Source organism: Aegilops tauschii, chromosome 6 (assembly GCF_002575655.3).
Source record: "Aegilops tauschii subsp. strangulata cultivar AL8/78 chromosome 6, Aet v6.0, whole genome shotgun sequence".
NCBI lineage: Eukaryota > Viridiplantae > Streptophyta > Magnoliopsida > Poales > Poaceae > Aegilops > Aegilops tauschii.
Genome location: NC_053040.3, coordinates 181,822,209 through 181,838,541, shown reverse-complemented (window position 1 = coordinate 181,838,541; position 16,333 = coordinate 181,822,209). Strand labels below are relative to the sequence as shown.

The window sequence follows — 16,333 nt, the reverse complement described above, 5'->3', positions numbered from 1 at the left end:
ATCTGGTTCTCCTCGCGACGAATGTGTTGGTTTTGCTCCTGGATGAAAGCTGCGATTGATCCATCCTTCTTGGTTCTGATCATCTCCCATTGCGCGTCTCGGCGTCCACAAATTTGATAAATTGTATCCTTAAGCTCCTGGTGGTAGACTTCTCCAATGCGTCCCATAGCGATGTGGGCTGCCATGCTCTTCCCTAAACTCCAGGTTGGTGCTTCGAAAACCAATCTTATGGGTTCCGTAACTGGCACAAACGTCCTTCCTGGAATGTGAACTTGAATCTTCCAGCTCTCCTCTTCGGGTAATGTGGCGTTGTAGGTTCCGGTGATGCTTGGTATTCCTATGTTCAAGTACTTGGTGACTTCCTTCAAGTGTCGACCAAAAGGCGTGTCTTCATCTGGTTGCATGAATTTGCTCCTTGGATCCGCCATTCCTAAAAGAGTAGAAAGTGGAGAGAGGTCAGAAATGAGAAGAGAGAAGTGTTCTAGGGCTTAAGCTTAGTGGTCGTGTCCTACAGTCAGCGTGTGCTCTGATACCACCTTTGTAGCGACCAGACCTCAAATGGTCTATGCTGCTGTGCACCAGTGTCATCCCTGGATCAGTAATGCTGACACGCACAGTATAAATGGAGGATTTATAACAGAGTAGCAATCACACACTTATTACATCGAATATCTCCAAGGAGAATAAGTATGATAAATATGGCTTAAGGCCATCTAAAAACGATAACAGCGGAAGACTTGGAAGATAAGTGAGTCCATCAACTCCAACGGCATCACTGAGTATAAGACCACGACCTAAGGCACCTTACTCGTCGTCTGAAAAGTCTGCAACATGAAACATTGCAGCCCGAAAACGGGTCAACACATGGAATATGCTGGCAATGTAACACATAGAGATTAATGAACAAGAATAAGACTATACTACATGCATATATGGCTGGTGGAAAGCTCTATGGTTAAAGTTTTTGCGGAAAGCCAATTTTTCCCTACTGCAAAGGAATAAATTTATTTAACTATCATGGTGGTTGTTAAACATTGAGATGGTTGACAGCATCTCAATCCCAATTAAGAATCATCATTAACCCAACAAAATTAATTATAAGTAACATGGTGATGAGATTCAAATGATAATCCAGGTACTAGATACTCAAGTTGTCCATAACCGGGGACACGGCTAACCATGATTAGTTTGTACACTCTGCAGAGGTTTGTGCACTTTTCCCCACAAGACTCGATCGCCTCCGCTTGATTCTCGCACTACATGATGTTTGAGAAACGGATGACCGAGACACAGCCTTTCAGGAACAATCACTCTTTACTCCGGGTGGACAGTTACACCTACTTTCCCCTACATCTGCTAGCCCACCTCTTCAAGAGATCATGTAACCTACTCAACTATGCTAGAGCCCATAATAGCTTGTGGCTGCACACGGAAGTTTCTAGCATGAATAATCTTATGATCCCTTTGAGTCTGGGTGGCGGTCCTTATACAAACAGACAACACTGGATTCTCCAGGTGCCTCAATCCACCCAGATGTGAGTTTAGTTGCCACCTTAAGTAAACCATTATTAAAAATCTCACATCTGTCATGAATATCACTCAAACCCAATCCACGTCTACGAGCATAGCTTGGCAATATAATAGCAACGTAGAAGTAACTCCCAAGGGTTTGATAAAAGAACAGGTAATAGGTACTACCTCAACTACTTCCCAATGCCCACAATTTAATTAGATCCTAACCATGCAATGTTTGAGGAATAGATCTAATGCAATAAAAACTGGGTATGGAAGGTATGATCAAAGTGTTACTTGCCTTGCTGATGACCCGCGAAACCTAGCGATTCGAAGTAACAAGCGGCACACTCCGGGTACTCTATCGCAAACAAACAAGCAAACAATAAGTACTCATCTAATGCACAGGTAAAACTCGAATGAAAAGATCCAACCAGAAAGTTCAACTTAAGAACTCCGGTTTGCAAAAAGAATCAACTCGAACGAAACAACAAAAGTCAAACGGCGAAAGACACAAACTTGGTTTACTAATCTGGATCTAGGTCAAATTTTACAGTAGCAAAAACTTGTTTGAGCAGGTTAAACAGAAAGAGAATTTCGAGACGAAACTCTAGGCGCTTGAATCGCCTGATTCCGATAAACGAGCGAAAAGTTAAACAGAAACGAAGATTCGATCAGAAATCGAGATCTGAGATAATCGCGGAAAAATCCGGCGAAAAGGAAAAAACGGACGAACGGTTAAAGAACGGACGTTCGTTAACAGAGAAAATCCGACGAACGCGTTCGTTAAAACGAACGGGTCGGTGAACGTTCACAAAATACAAAACCGAAGAAATAAACCGATCTAGGTTTTTTTTTAAACGAACGTTTTTTTTAAAACAAAACCGGCAAACGACGGCGAGGTATACCTCGTCGGGGCAGGGCTCCGGCGGGGCTCCGGCTGGCTCCGGCGAGGGCGGCGGGGTGCGGCGGGGCTCGGGGCGGCTCCGGCGGCGGCGAACGGCGAGCGGGGCGGCGGCGCGAGGCGGCGGCGGCGCGGGCTCCCAGCGGCGGCGGCTCGGGCGGGCTCGGGGCGGCGACGGGGTGAGAGGGAGGGGCGGCGGCGGGGGTTTATAAAGGAGGGGGGTGGCGGCTTGGAGGAGGGGGCAAGGCGGCGGGGCTCCCGTGCTCGAGTCGGACACGGCGCGGCGGCGGCGCTGGCGTACGCGGGGAGGAGACGTGGGGGTGGGCCGGCGGCTCGGCTGGGCCTCGGCCCGGTCGGGCGCGGCGCAAATTTTTTATTTTTTTAAATGTTCCGCCGAATAATTCGTAGAAAAATAAATAAAAATCCAAAAAACATAAAACAAATTTTCCCCGTCTAGTTAGAATATTTAGAACAGGGTGAACATTGTTTTTGACACAATTTGTTTTTGAAAACATGCTATATTTTTAATGCAATTAAAATTGCAAATAAACTCCGAATAAAATCCAATAAATGATTTTAACATTTTTCCTCCAATATTTCAATTGTTTTGGAGAAGTCATATTTCCTCCTCTCATTTATTTTTTTTAAAAAAGAAATATTTTTCCGGAGAGAAAATAATTAAAACCAAAAATCCTCATTTTATTATTTGATGAAAATCAAGTATGAAACTTCGAGAAAATCCCCAACTCTCTCCGAGGGTCCTTGAGTTGCTTAGGATTTATCGAGGATTTGCCAAAATGCAATAAAATATGATATGCAATGATGATCTATGTATAACATACCAAATTGAAAATTTGGGATGTTACACATATTCTTCATGATGCTCCCATTATGTTTCAATTCTTATCTTTTATGTGAGCATCATTGAAATCATCGTGCCTAGCTAAAAAGGCATTAAAGAAAAACGCTTGTTGGGAGAGAACCCAATATTTGTCCTTACTGTTTTTGTGTGTTCACATAATTAAGCTACTGCAGTAATCATGTTTTATAGCTTTTATTTCAATAAAGTGCCAAGTAAGACCTTTGGGATGGCTTACGGTGATAGTTTATTTGGTCTTGCTGAAAAACAGAAAATTTTGCACTCAGGAAAACAATTCTCATTTTTAACAGAAGCGTGATAAAATACTGATTATTTTTGCATAATATTAATAAACAAATTTCTTAGGTTGTCCTAATTTTTCAGAATTTTTGGAGTAGCAGAAGTATGGTTGTTGTTCAGATCATTACAGACTGTTCTATTTCTAGCAGATTCTATTTTCAATGCATGGTTTACTTGTTTTCTAGTTTCTATGGCTTATATTGCTCAATATAAATTATAGAAATGATATGGTAGAGTAGGCATTGTGTGAGAACAATTATGAATCTTGTCTTTGACAGTACCAGAGTGAATGATTTACTCTTTATCATACTAACTCGTCTCACGAAGTTCCGTTAAGTTTCGTGTGATTGAAGTTTTCAAGTTTTGGGAGAGATATCGATACGAGGAGAATAAGGAGTGAAAAGACCCTAAGCATGGGGATGCCCAAGGCATCCCAAGGTAATATTCAAGGAAGACTCAAGCACCTAAGCTTGGGGATGCCCAGAAGGCATCCGCTCTTTCATCTTCCAAACCATCGGTATACCTTACTCGGAGCTATATTTTTATTCGTCACATGATACTTGTTTTTGACAGTACCAGAGTGAATGATTTACTCTTTATCATACTAACTCGTCTCACAAAGTTCCGTTAAGTTTCGTGTGATTGAAGTTTTCAAGTTTTGGGAGAGATATCGATACGAGGAGAATAAGGAGTGAAAAGACCCTAAGCATGGGGATGCCCAAGGCACCCCAAGGTAATATTCAAGGAAGACTCAAGCACCTAAGCTTGGGGATGCCCGGAAGGCATCCGCTCTTTCGTCTTCCAAACCATCGGTATACCTTACTCGGAGCTATATTTTTATTCGTCACATGATACTTGTTTTGCTTCGAGCGTATTTTCATTTTACTTGTTGTTTGAATAAAATCATTGGATCTAAAATCTTGAATGAGAGAGAGTCCTCCATGGCTAGCTAATTATTTCACTACTCATTGTTCTTCACTTATATCTTTTTGGAGTAGTTTGTCATTTACTCGCGTGCTTCACTTAGATCTTATGAGTAAATTGTTGAATGAATTGAATATCATAGATATGAAATTATATATGTTTCATATGCTTATCCCATGGGGAGTAATGACTTCACTTATAAGAAGTATAGGTGGTAAAATTTATTGAAAGTTGGCAAACTCAACATTGTTCATTTGAACAATTCATGAAAGAATATTGAAGGAAGAGAGATTTCACATATAAATATACGATCTTAGATATCTTTTGTAATTGTGAGCACTCGTTAAAATAGGACGTGCTAAAAAGTTGATGTTGGACAAGGAAGACAACATAATGAGTTATGTTTTTTATATCCGAATAGAAGTTATATTGTCATGGATCATCCAACATGTTGAGCTTGCCTTTCCCCCTCATGCTAGACAAATTCTTTGCACCAAAGTAGAGATACTACTTGTGCTTCCAAACATCCCTTAAACCAGTTTTGCGATGAGAGTCCACCATACCTACCTATGGATTGAGTAAGATCCTTCAAGTAAGTTGTCATCGGTGAAAGCAATAAAAATTGCTCTCTAAATATGTATGATCTATTAGTGTGAAGAAAATAAGCTTTATGCGAACTTGTGATATGGAAGAATAAAAGCGACGGACTGCATAATAAAGGTCTTTATCACAAGCGGAAATATAAAGTGACATTATTTTGCATTAAGATTTTGTGCGTCCAAGCATAAAAGCGCATGACAACCTCTGTTTCCCTCTGCGAAGGGCCTACCTTTTACTTTTATCTTCTACCCTTATACAAGAGTCATGGTGATCATCACCTTTCCTTTTTACACTTTTTTTTCTTTTGGCAAGCACTATGTGTTGGAGAGATCCGGATATATATATCCACTCGGATATAGGTTTTCATAAAGTATTATTGTTGACATTACCCCTGAGGTAAAAGGTTGGGAGGCGAAACTATAAGCTCCTATCTTTCTCTATGTCCGATTGAATCTTTGTACCCATCAGTATCGCGTGAGTGTTAGCAATTGTGAAAGACTATATGATAGTTGAGTATGTGGGATTTGCTAAACCAAAGCTCTTACATAGACCCTTCTTGAAAATAAGATGAATTGCAAGATGACTAAGAACATGGTTTGTTCGTTTTCAAGAAACTTTATGGTCTATACTTTAACTTGTGAATAGCTTGCTACTTGATCATGAGAAGTTTTATGAGATGAGCTACTGTTTGTGATATATAATGATGCTAGAAAAAGTGTTTGGAACTATCATTGATCAAACTTGTGCACTTGCTAGCATTCACACTTCATAAATTATTTCTTTTATCATTTACCTACTCGAGGACGAGCAGGAATTAAGCTTGGGGATGTTGATACGTCTCCAACGTATCTATAATTTATGAAGTATTCATGCTATTATATTATCTATCTTGGATGTTTTATATGCATTTATATGCTACTTTATATGATTTTTGGGACTAGTCTATTAACCTAGAGCCCAGTGCCAGTTTCTGTTTTTTCCTTGTTTTTGAGTTTCGCGGAAAAGGAATATCAAACGGAGTCCAAATGACCTGAAAATTTACGGTGATTTTTTATGGACCAGAAGAAGCCCCTGAAGCAAAAGAGTTGGGCCAGAAGAGCCACGAGGCCTCCACAAGGTCGGGAGGCACGCAATACCACCCCCCGGGAGGGTGCTCCGACCTTGTGGGTGCCTCATGGACCCCCTTGACGTGAAACCAACGCAAAAAATTCCTATAAATACAGAAACCCCCGAAAAGAAACCTAGATCGGGAGTTCCGCCGCCGTAAGCCTTTGTAGCCACGAAAAACCAATCTAGGCCCTCTCTAGCACCCTGCCGGAGGGGGCCAACGTCACCGGAGGCCATGGAGGAGGAAGTCGGAGGGGTCACCATCGTCATGGAGGCCAAGGACTAGAGGGAGTACCTTTCCCCATCTAAGGGGGAGGCCATGGAGGAGGAAGCACAAAGGGTAGAACCACTCCCCCTCTCTCTTGGTGGCGCCGGAGTGCCATCGGGGGAACCATCGCCACGGTGACCGTCTTCATCAACATCAACATCATCATCACCATCCTCATCTCTTTTACACGGTCCACTCTCTGGCACCCCCGCTGTAATGCCCTACTTGAACATGGTTCTTTATGCCACATATTATGATCCAATGATGTGTTGCCATCCTATGATGTTTTGAGTAGATTTCTTTTGTCCTTTGGGTTGATTGATGATCTAGATTGGTTTGAGTTGTATGTTTTATTTTGGTGTTGTCCTATGGTGCCTTCCGTGCTGCGCACACGTGAGGGATGCTCGCTGTATGGTGTTGCAATACGTTCATAATCCGCTTATAGTGGTTTGCTAGAGTGACAGAAGCTTAAACCCGAGTAAGGGGGTTGTTACGTATGGGATAAAGGGGACTTGATACTTTAATGCTATGGTTGGGTTTTACCTTAGTGATCTTTAGTAGTTGCGGATCCTTGCTAGAGTTCCAATCATAAGTGCATATGATCCAAGAAGAAAAAGTATGTTAGCTTATGCCTCTCCCTCATATAAAATTGCAATAATGATTACCGATCTTGTTAACAATTGCCTAGGATAATTCCGCACACCGATCCATCATTATTCCACACTCGCTATTTATAATATATAGTAATATATTCTAACTTTATGATAATAGCACCTACTTTTATATTTTAATTCTCCGATATCATGCAAAGTTATCCTCTTCATACACACAATGTAGTTTTATTTCTAGTTTCTAGTTGGAAGCAAACGTTCAGTGTACGTAGAGTCATATCAGTGGCAGATAGGATTTGAGAGAATATTGATCTTACCTTTAGCTCCTTGTGGGTTCGACACTCCATGCTTATCACTTCCACCTTTGGAAATTGCTACGATGATTCCTTGCACTTGAGGATTATCAAAGCCCAAGAAGAAAAAAGGCCTAGGAATACTAGACATTGGCACACACAATAAAACCCTTCTCATGAAGAATATATTCAAGTTTCTGAACAAAGAAGAGATTCGTTCGATTAAACCGATTTGGGAGAAATATTACAGTCTGAACATGCCTTTGGGAAAAATGGAAGGGTCTTCATGATGGAGGGCACACCTGGCACTCTGGACTGAATTCAAACAAGCAAGCACATGCAAAGTTTCCTTAGGAACATCTGCTCTTTTCTGGAAAGCTAACTAGGCAGGAGAACCATTTCAAAACAAGTTCCCGGAACTGCACTCATTTGCAATAGATGACTCCATCTCAGTGCACAATTTTAGCCTGCCACATGATCTTACAGTTCACTTTCACTTGCCAATGTCAACTATAGCATATGAGCAACACAGTCTCTTGCAAGAAATTCTCCCACAGCTTGATGAAAGAGGAAAGGACATATGGATTACCAATGGTATAGCCAACAAATACCCATCAATGAGTATGTACAATAAGTTGATGGGAGATGAGGAAGGACATCCAATTTTCAAAATGATTTGGTCTTTGTCTAGCAGGCTCGAACACAAGATTTTCCTCTGGCTGCTTGCTCACTGCAGAATCAATACTAGGTCTTTGCTTCAAAGAAAGGGCATGCACCTCGATGATACATCCTGTCCAAACTGCAACCAGGGTGCTGAAGAAACACCAATGCACTTGTTCTGGGACTGCCACTTTGCACAAGATTGCTGGAATACTATTATTCCAGGAAGGAAAAGAGGAACCTCAATCATTGAAGACATAAATCTTGCAAAAATACATCTTCCCAAGCATTTTTCCTTAGAAATAGTCCTGTTGGAATGTTGGAACATTTGAACACAATGTAATGACAAGATCTTCAGACAGCAACAACAGTCAGTGCAAGCTTGGCGCTTCTTTTCAAGAAACACCTCAAATTGCTCAGGTTCAAAGTGAAAGAAAAGTATTTCCAAGAACTTTCAGACTGGATTAGTTGCAACTTGTAATATAATGATCATGTTTCCTAGAGCTGGCATTGGCTAGACCCCTTGGGGCATCATGTAATTTGTAACATATTTTATTTTTAATATAATTATACCGTAGAACTATTGTTCTACGGCTTTCGGGTCAAAAAAATAGCCGATTATTGTACTGCTCTTAGATACGAAAGTTAAGACAAGCAATGACCGGATTTTGATTAATTAATAAAGCTCCGAGATTCAGCGAAAAAAAGGTACACGGGACCAGCTTACAACGCAATGCACTCTAGCCACTAACCAATCAAGTTTTTTTTTAGGGGGACTAACCCGAGGGCAACTAGTTAACGAGCGCCCCTTCGGGAGCCTCACAACGATCAGCATCACTTGGCGCGCTCTCGGCCGTTTCGTCAGGTGTCGCGCTCTGGGCGCTTCCTCCGATCTTTTTTGCACGCATTTTCAGCTTTTTAAACGGTTTTTTGACGTTTCGGTTTTCCACTGGTCTTCCTTAGCTTTTGGAACAAAAAAATCAACATTTTTTGCGCGAAAAAACGCGTTTTTTTCGCGAAAATCACGGTTTTGCTTCCGCGAGAGGCACGGTTTTGCTTTCGCGAGAGTCACGGCCGTGCCTCTCGGAAACGAAAAAAACCGCATTTTTTGTTTTTTTCCTTTCGCGAGAGGCATGTTTGTGCTTTCGCGAGAGTGACGGCCGTGCCTCTCGGAAAGGAAAAAAAACGCATTTTTTGTTTTTTTTTTTCTTTCGCGAGAGTCACGACGGCTTCCGCGAGAGGCATGATTGTGCTTTCGCGAGAGTCACGGCCATGCCTCTCGGAAACAAACGCGTTTTCTGATTTTTTTTCTTACATGAGAGTCACGGTTTTGCTTCCGCGAGAGGCATGGTTGTGCTTTCGCGAGAAGCATGGTCATGCCTCCTCGAAAACAAAAAAAGTGTTTTCTATTTTTTCTTCTTCCGCGAGAGTCACTGTTTGCTTTCGCGAGAGGCACGGTTGTGATTTCGTGAGAGGCACGGGCGTGCCTCTTTTGAAAAGTGAAAAACCCCATGCTCCCGATTCGGTTTTCGTACGTTTTTTTACGTCCGTTTGTTTTCATGAAAAAAATCGTCAAAACCGATCAACATGGGATCTAGTTTTCAAGATCTCGACGCGAGGAATCCAACGGTGAAAGCTATTCGAGATTTGGACGCACGGTTTAAGAGATAAAACGTTTTAAATAAATGGATCTAGAAAAAAGGAAAAACTCCCATGTTACGACAAGTGGCGCATTTGTCGTAATCTGGAAAGGTTGAAGTGATCTTTGCAACGAGTACTCCTCAATTAGTTATTTTGGACTAACCCTTCAAGTTCTGATGTGAATTATGGATAACTCGTACATATGTATTGAGCGTGTATGTTTAAATGGGCTGTAGAAGCCCATTTTGTACACGCCATGTTTTTCTTTTTTTCTAGGGACCGGCCCTGTGTATTTTATAAAAATGTTTAGTTAATAGCATTATTGAAAATGTTTATTAAATAAATATTTTTCATGAATCCAAAAAAGTTATACATACACGGCTTATATTAATTTATAAAAAATGATGAATACTAATGTTTACAAATATACACTTGTGTATAATTTTTACTCATGACTTATATTCAAAAACTTATATAATTAAAATGTTAGTCACGATTGATAATTCATATCAACAGTTTTTAAATTTTAAATTTTGATATTTTAATTATAGAAACATAGAACCATACAAATGTGTGAATAATTATTGAAATGTTTGTGTAATGAACAATTTTAACTATGTGAATATTGTTAACAAAATATATGAACAATTTTAAATGTAGGTTATTTCATTTGTTTGTAACATATTTATACCACATGAATATTTAAATGTTATTTTTATTACTGTAATTATAATTTACGTACTACATTACAAATTTCTAAAAAGAAACAAACACGTCCAAAATGGGCTGCACACACTATAGCCCGTTTCAGGTCCATGAGCGCCTTTGTTATACTCCCTACGTCCCATAATATAAGAGCGTTTTTTACACTAGTGCAGTATTAAAGACACGTATATTATGAGGCGGAAGGAGTACTTCATTAAGACTAGTTACCCTTTTTTGGCGCAGTTTCAAACGGCTAGTGGGACTTGTGTGCTATGCTTTTTTGGTGTTAATTTTCTCTATGTAATGACATGTGGGGCCCATTGCTTTTCATGCGGAAAAATAAATGCCATTTTTGTGTCAATAAATATAACATTGTTAGCAGTATGTGATAGTTGAACTTAAGTGGTGTAGTGGGTAACCGGCTAAAAAAAGCTCTAGCCGCCAGGAGTTCCTTCCACCTCCTAGCTTCGGCGGCTCCCCTCCACCGATGACCTCGGTCGTCGGTGGTGAGGTTAGTCGCCGGATCTTCAAGTGTCGACTGTTTAGCTTTAGGTTATACCCTATAGTTTATGTTTTTCGGTCGTTCATCATCTTGGCTTCGGCGGCGAGGATGGCGGCGCTGAATAAAGAAGTTTCAGATCCTTCCCCAACGAGGCAATCAGACCTATGGTTGAGAATGGATTTGAAACCACTTTGTTCAAGTAAGGATGGCTTAGCGACGATGGCATCCTCGTGGTGAACTTGTGTCTCGAGCCCTGCCGTTGCGACGACATTTGCTCCCATGCCGGCATGGATCTTGGGAGGTAGTCCAGGAGCAGATGCAGAATGTGGTTTGCATTAACAACATCTGGAAGACAAAACGTGTGTTGGGTTCGTGATTGATGGTTGTCAGGTATGGTTTCCTCCTTCGGCGTCTTAGTCGCGGTGGGATACCAGATCTGGAGTTCGATGGCGTGTCCAGAGTGTTGTCCCGGTCTGATTCGTACAACGGCAATGGCTTCGCCTTTGGTGAGCCACTCTTGGAGGTCCACAAAGCTGCATTTCAAGGATGTAGCCACGTGGAGCTCGCATGAGGAAGTGATCCGTCATTTTTTTCCTTTCGTGGTTGCTCTTGTGATGCCGGAGAAAGGTGACGGTGTTGGTGTCAACCTCAGAGGATTATTCAGTCTTGATTGTATTTTTACTTCTTAGCTGGTAGCTTTTTTTTGCAAAGGCTAGCGTTTTATTGTCTTTTCAGTTTTGTAATGTCGGTCATTACGTGATTTATACTATGATCATTTTGATATGACTGAAACACATATTACCATTTTTTTTTTGAGATGAGCATTTAGAGAAAACGGGTTCAACCGTGATAAAAAAAGGAGTTCGGTTCAATCAAATCAACGAGTCCCGTCCTCGGCTGGCACAATGCCTGCAGCGACCCAGCAAAGAGTTCATCTACACGTTCCCGCAATAAAAATGTCGTCAACAGGTTCCATGGCCTGAGACCCAAAATGATATCCGCTAGTACAAGTATGCCAAAGACAACCCCTAAAAAAAGGTGGCAAAGACAAAAGAAAGGTTCCATTAATTGTGAGTGCATTCCATTTTTCTTAACCAAATCAACGGCACCTTCGTACTGGTGGATCTGTTTATATTTAGCAAGTTATAATTACCAATTAATTGGGTGCTGATCCTATTCTGCTTGGTCATCTCTATAAATAATGGATGCAAGGGCTCGGGTCGAGCACCACATCAGATCTAGCTAAGCATCCATCGAAAAGAAAAATCTAGGTAACCGTGGTGTGCAACGGCGGCCAGATGAATGCGAAAGCAGTCGCGATTCTACTCCTCATGCTTCTCGGATGCTACGCGTACACCGCGCACTGTATGTATACACACGATTAGCCATCGCATGTTCGTATATATGTATCTCCTCAGATCCTTAGCATGTATCCCTTTGAAGTTTATCTGATGCGTTATACTCCTTTCTGGGTGTTGCGAGATCAGGTGGTCGTGACCTGGCTGAAGACGTGGGCGGCATCAAGCTTAATCCAGGGGTACTGTGCCACAAGAGTTTATGCACTGATAGTGTGTTTGGCCACAAATGCTACTGCTGTGCAACGCTGCCCAATAACCCTTGCTGGGACACCGCGGAGGAGTGCAGGAAGGTCTGCCCCTGAGCCCGTCGTCGTAGCTCCATCGGATCGACACAAAATTCGTTGGGGGGATTAATAATGTAATACACAGCCGCATATTCTTGGATACGTGATCATGCCCGTGTATATAATTTTCATCTGTTATTATGTCTTTTTCTATATTCACAAAAAAATTATGTCTTTTCTCTAAATAAGGCTTTGTTCCTTTAATCCCCTCATCAAAGGGGTTGACGAGGATTTGCGAGTGATCTCCTGGATCATCTTCAAACCCCATAAAATAGAACAACCATAGTACAAGTTAATAAAGGGCAGGACTTGTCAACATGTCCAAAATAGTTTTTCGTGTGTTCGCTCATAATAATCATTCAACTAAAGAACAACCAATGTCCCGCACGTAATAGCCCCTATTTGCATTTATCATAGAATTAGCCCCTAAGATCTAGATGCGTATCAATCGCCTTTTTTTTTTTTTTTCAAAACGGAACCATGTCTTCTTACACATGCACTCGGACAGCATCTATACAACCCATTAACGGTCGCGCAATGAGCGATCTTTGGTTGTGTCCACGTCGGCAGGGTGGTACTTATTCGCGCTGGCCAATTGGAAGGAAACGTTCCCTTCGTAGAAAAAAAGGCGTGGTCGTTTCCTTCCTCGAGAAGACAGAGAGAGGACGCACGCCACCTCCTCCCCACCTTCGCCAGATACGCCCGCCCATTCATCGCCGCCACCCATCGCGTCACCCGCCCCCGCCCGCAACCTTCTCTCGTCTTCCGCCCATCCTCGTCGGGCCATCGCTCTCCCGCAATCCTGTTAGCCTCTCTCCCTGACATGGCTTCACTTCCCGATGCGAAACCCTAGCGGCGGCAGCGGCGGCGGCGGATTGGTGTGGTAGGTTGATAGAGGCGGGAGTGTCCCGATCTTTCGATGAGATGATAACTATCGATATGGTGGAGACGACTTTGACGATCCAACTACAAACGTGCACGACGTTGCGCCTTAGCAATCGCTAAACCAACTCCGAGAGGTTATTGACCACGCCGCAGCACAATCAACCTGACCACGAAGGTCTATTCCTGCAAGCAGTTGAAGAACAAGCAAGAATATGATAATGCAATCTGAATATTGCGAATATAGATGAAGTATTGATAAAGGTGGGGATCCGTAAGCGGTCTTGGTCTGGTCGTTGGACACAAACGAAGTACACGAAGTTGCAATGGCTAACTTTTAACTAAACAAATCCCAAGGGAAAAGCTACTAGATGGATCTACTTATATAGGAGCAAGGGGTGGCGGCCAAGGAGGTGGGAGGACGTCCCAAGGCAGCCTAAAACCAACCCTAGGTCGTACAAGGCTCATGGGCCCAAGTGGAGGTGATGCAACACTTTTGGACTTGTTGTTTGACTCGGATTCTGCTGCAGCGTCAGATTGTTTCGTCCATATCTCAACGCTCCGGACGAATTTAAAGGTGAATCCAATTGGGTTGGAAAGAGGACGAAATCTACTTTCCAACAAAAAAAGAATCACCCAATTCGGAGTCCGTACTAAAAAGTTGTTGGCGTTTTGAGTCAGGTATGTCTGTGCAGTCCGAATCTGAATCCAGAACGTGAGAGACTTGGACTCTATTTTCTCTTGGCCCAAAAATGATGTGAGAGGAATTTTTGAACAGAACCTAAACTTCTCCTTTTTTTCTTATCTTCATATGTGGATTGTACAAATGTCCCATACACCTGCAATTAGACAAAACACAAAAGTGTGTGAAGTATTTTTGTTCTGGATAACATAAATAGATTATTGAATAGTTTGCACTAGAAATCACCTGACAAATATGCATGTATGCAATATTTTTGGTCGTATCCAAGGTAGTCATGTCCTCATCATCCTCCCCTTCTTGAAAATAAAGCCGTCCCGGCGTTGCTTAATCTGAAATGTGGCTAACAAAAGAGACAAGGTGTACATGTTGTATATGTATATGTCATCCATTTTTACTTCTCTTGGATTTTGCACATATGACACATGTATACATGAGTAACTTTCATAGTTAATAAAATATAAAGGCAAAATAATATCACAAGAAGTAGAAGGCATGAAAGTATTGCAACTCAGTTTGCACATATAAGTGAAGCTCTTATTCATATGAAAAGATTGACAATATTCATCATTAAACCATCCCAACATTGGTGAATAAACCTTACTTGCATCAAATTTACATGCTACAACATGCTTAAATAAGCAAACATGCAATAAGTCATTTGACACAGAATCATCACCAAGATTAGAGGTCATATCAAAATGATTAAACATTTGTTCTTTTGCATCAACAATTAATTCATTTGGTGTACTCAAAATTGTTGGTATTTCCGTTGTTTGATCACATGACGCATTCATGAAAGTAACATGATTCTCTAAAATAGGTGATGCGCTCAAATCAACAGGTAACTCAACACATGATGTATTCAAGTTAACTAGGCATGCATCATTTTCATGTGAAGTTATATCATCAATACCTTTACAGTTACCTTGTCGCAAAGATGTAGCTGATGTAGGTACGGATGATGGCAATGTACCATACACTTGCGATGATGTCGCGCTCACAATCTGAGGCGTGGCTGCTCTAGTAGGTGCAACGGTGGAGGAACCAAGCGGTGGTGGTGAGCATGAACTAGAATAGTAGTTGTTGTAGTCACCCAATGCATCCTCCTGTAACTATCTCTCAAAGGTACAAGCACGAACATACATACCAGTAATGCAACGAGGAATATACTGAAATCGTGCCTGAATATCATGGTTCAAACCACCAAAAAATCTATTCATTGTATCATCCTCAGATTCTTCTATGTCACAATGATGCATATAAGATTTGAACTCTTGGTAGTAAGCATGAACAGTGTTGTTGCCTTGTTTAAATTGTTCAAATTTGCGAAGCAATTCACGACGATAGTAAGGAGGGAAAAATTGTTGTCTCATTACATCTTTCAAATCTTTCCAAGTTGTGAGTTGGTTATCAATGTTTTTCTTACAATGCACACTCCACCAAACAGAAGCAAAACCAGTAAATGCTCTAGTGGCAGCTCGTACTCGCTCAAGTTCAGAAAAGTCATGGTGACTAAAAACTTGTTCTACTTCAAGCTCCCAAGCTAGATAAATAGCAAGATTAAATCTACCCTTAAATGACGGTAAAGAGATAACCTGACCATGTGCTTGTGTGTGTTGTCCCAACTCTCGTGATGGTGAAGATGTGTCCGTCGTCCAAGAACGTCTATCTCCGGAACCTGTCATGATTAGTAGAAACAAGAAACAAAATTCGAGAATAATGTTCCTATGAACTACTAGGATGTGGTTGTAAAGTGCTCACAGTAAAGCAAATATCAATATCTTACAAGTTCTTACCAAGCAGTAGGTAGTGACAGGTAACCAGCGGTGTCAAATAACTCTGAAGGTTGTGTAAAGCGATTGCCAGAGGAACGTACGTATACACGGTGCAGAAATATGTGGAGCTGGGTTGGCTATATATGGTAGCAAAATATTAGCAATAATCAATTCAGAGATGCAATGTTGAATAAACGCTCAACGACGGTACTGTGCTGGTCCTAGGCTAGACCGGACTTGAGACGCGAGCCTAGAACACTAATGAGGTCACGGCGTAGCACAACTAGCATCAATGAAGGATACTAAGTAGCTCTGGACAGCAAGATATAAGTGAAGATCACAACGGCAGTAAAGTTAATGATGAAAAACAACTGCCAAGCAGGATATACAACAACTCTCTCTCCAACTTTCCTCTTGAAAAGTTTGAGCCAATTTTCTGATAATT

General features: G+C 41.5%; 1 long non-coding RNA gene across 1 annotated transcript; it reads left to right on the top strand.

Moving 5' to 3' along the window:
- The first annotated feature begins 12,139 nt into the window (after positions 1–12,139).
- Positions 12,140–12,716, top strand: LOC141025350 (uncharacterized). The gene is made up of 2 exons (XR_012186831.1): positions 12,140–12,251; positions 12,374–12,716. It is a non-coding gene; the product is annotated as an uncharacterized lncRNA (long non-coding RNA).
- The last annotated feature ends 3,617 nt before the right edge of the window (positions 12,717–16,333 follow it).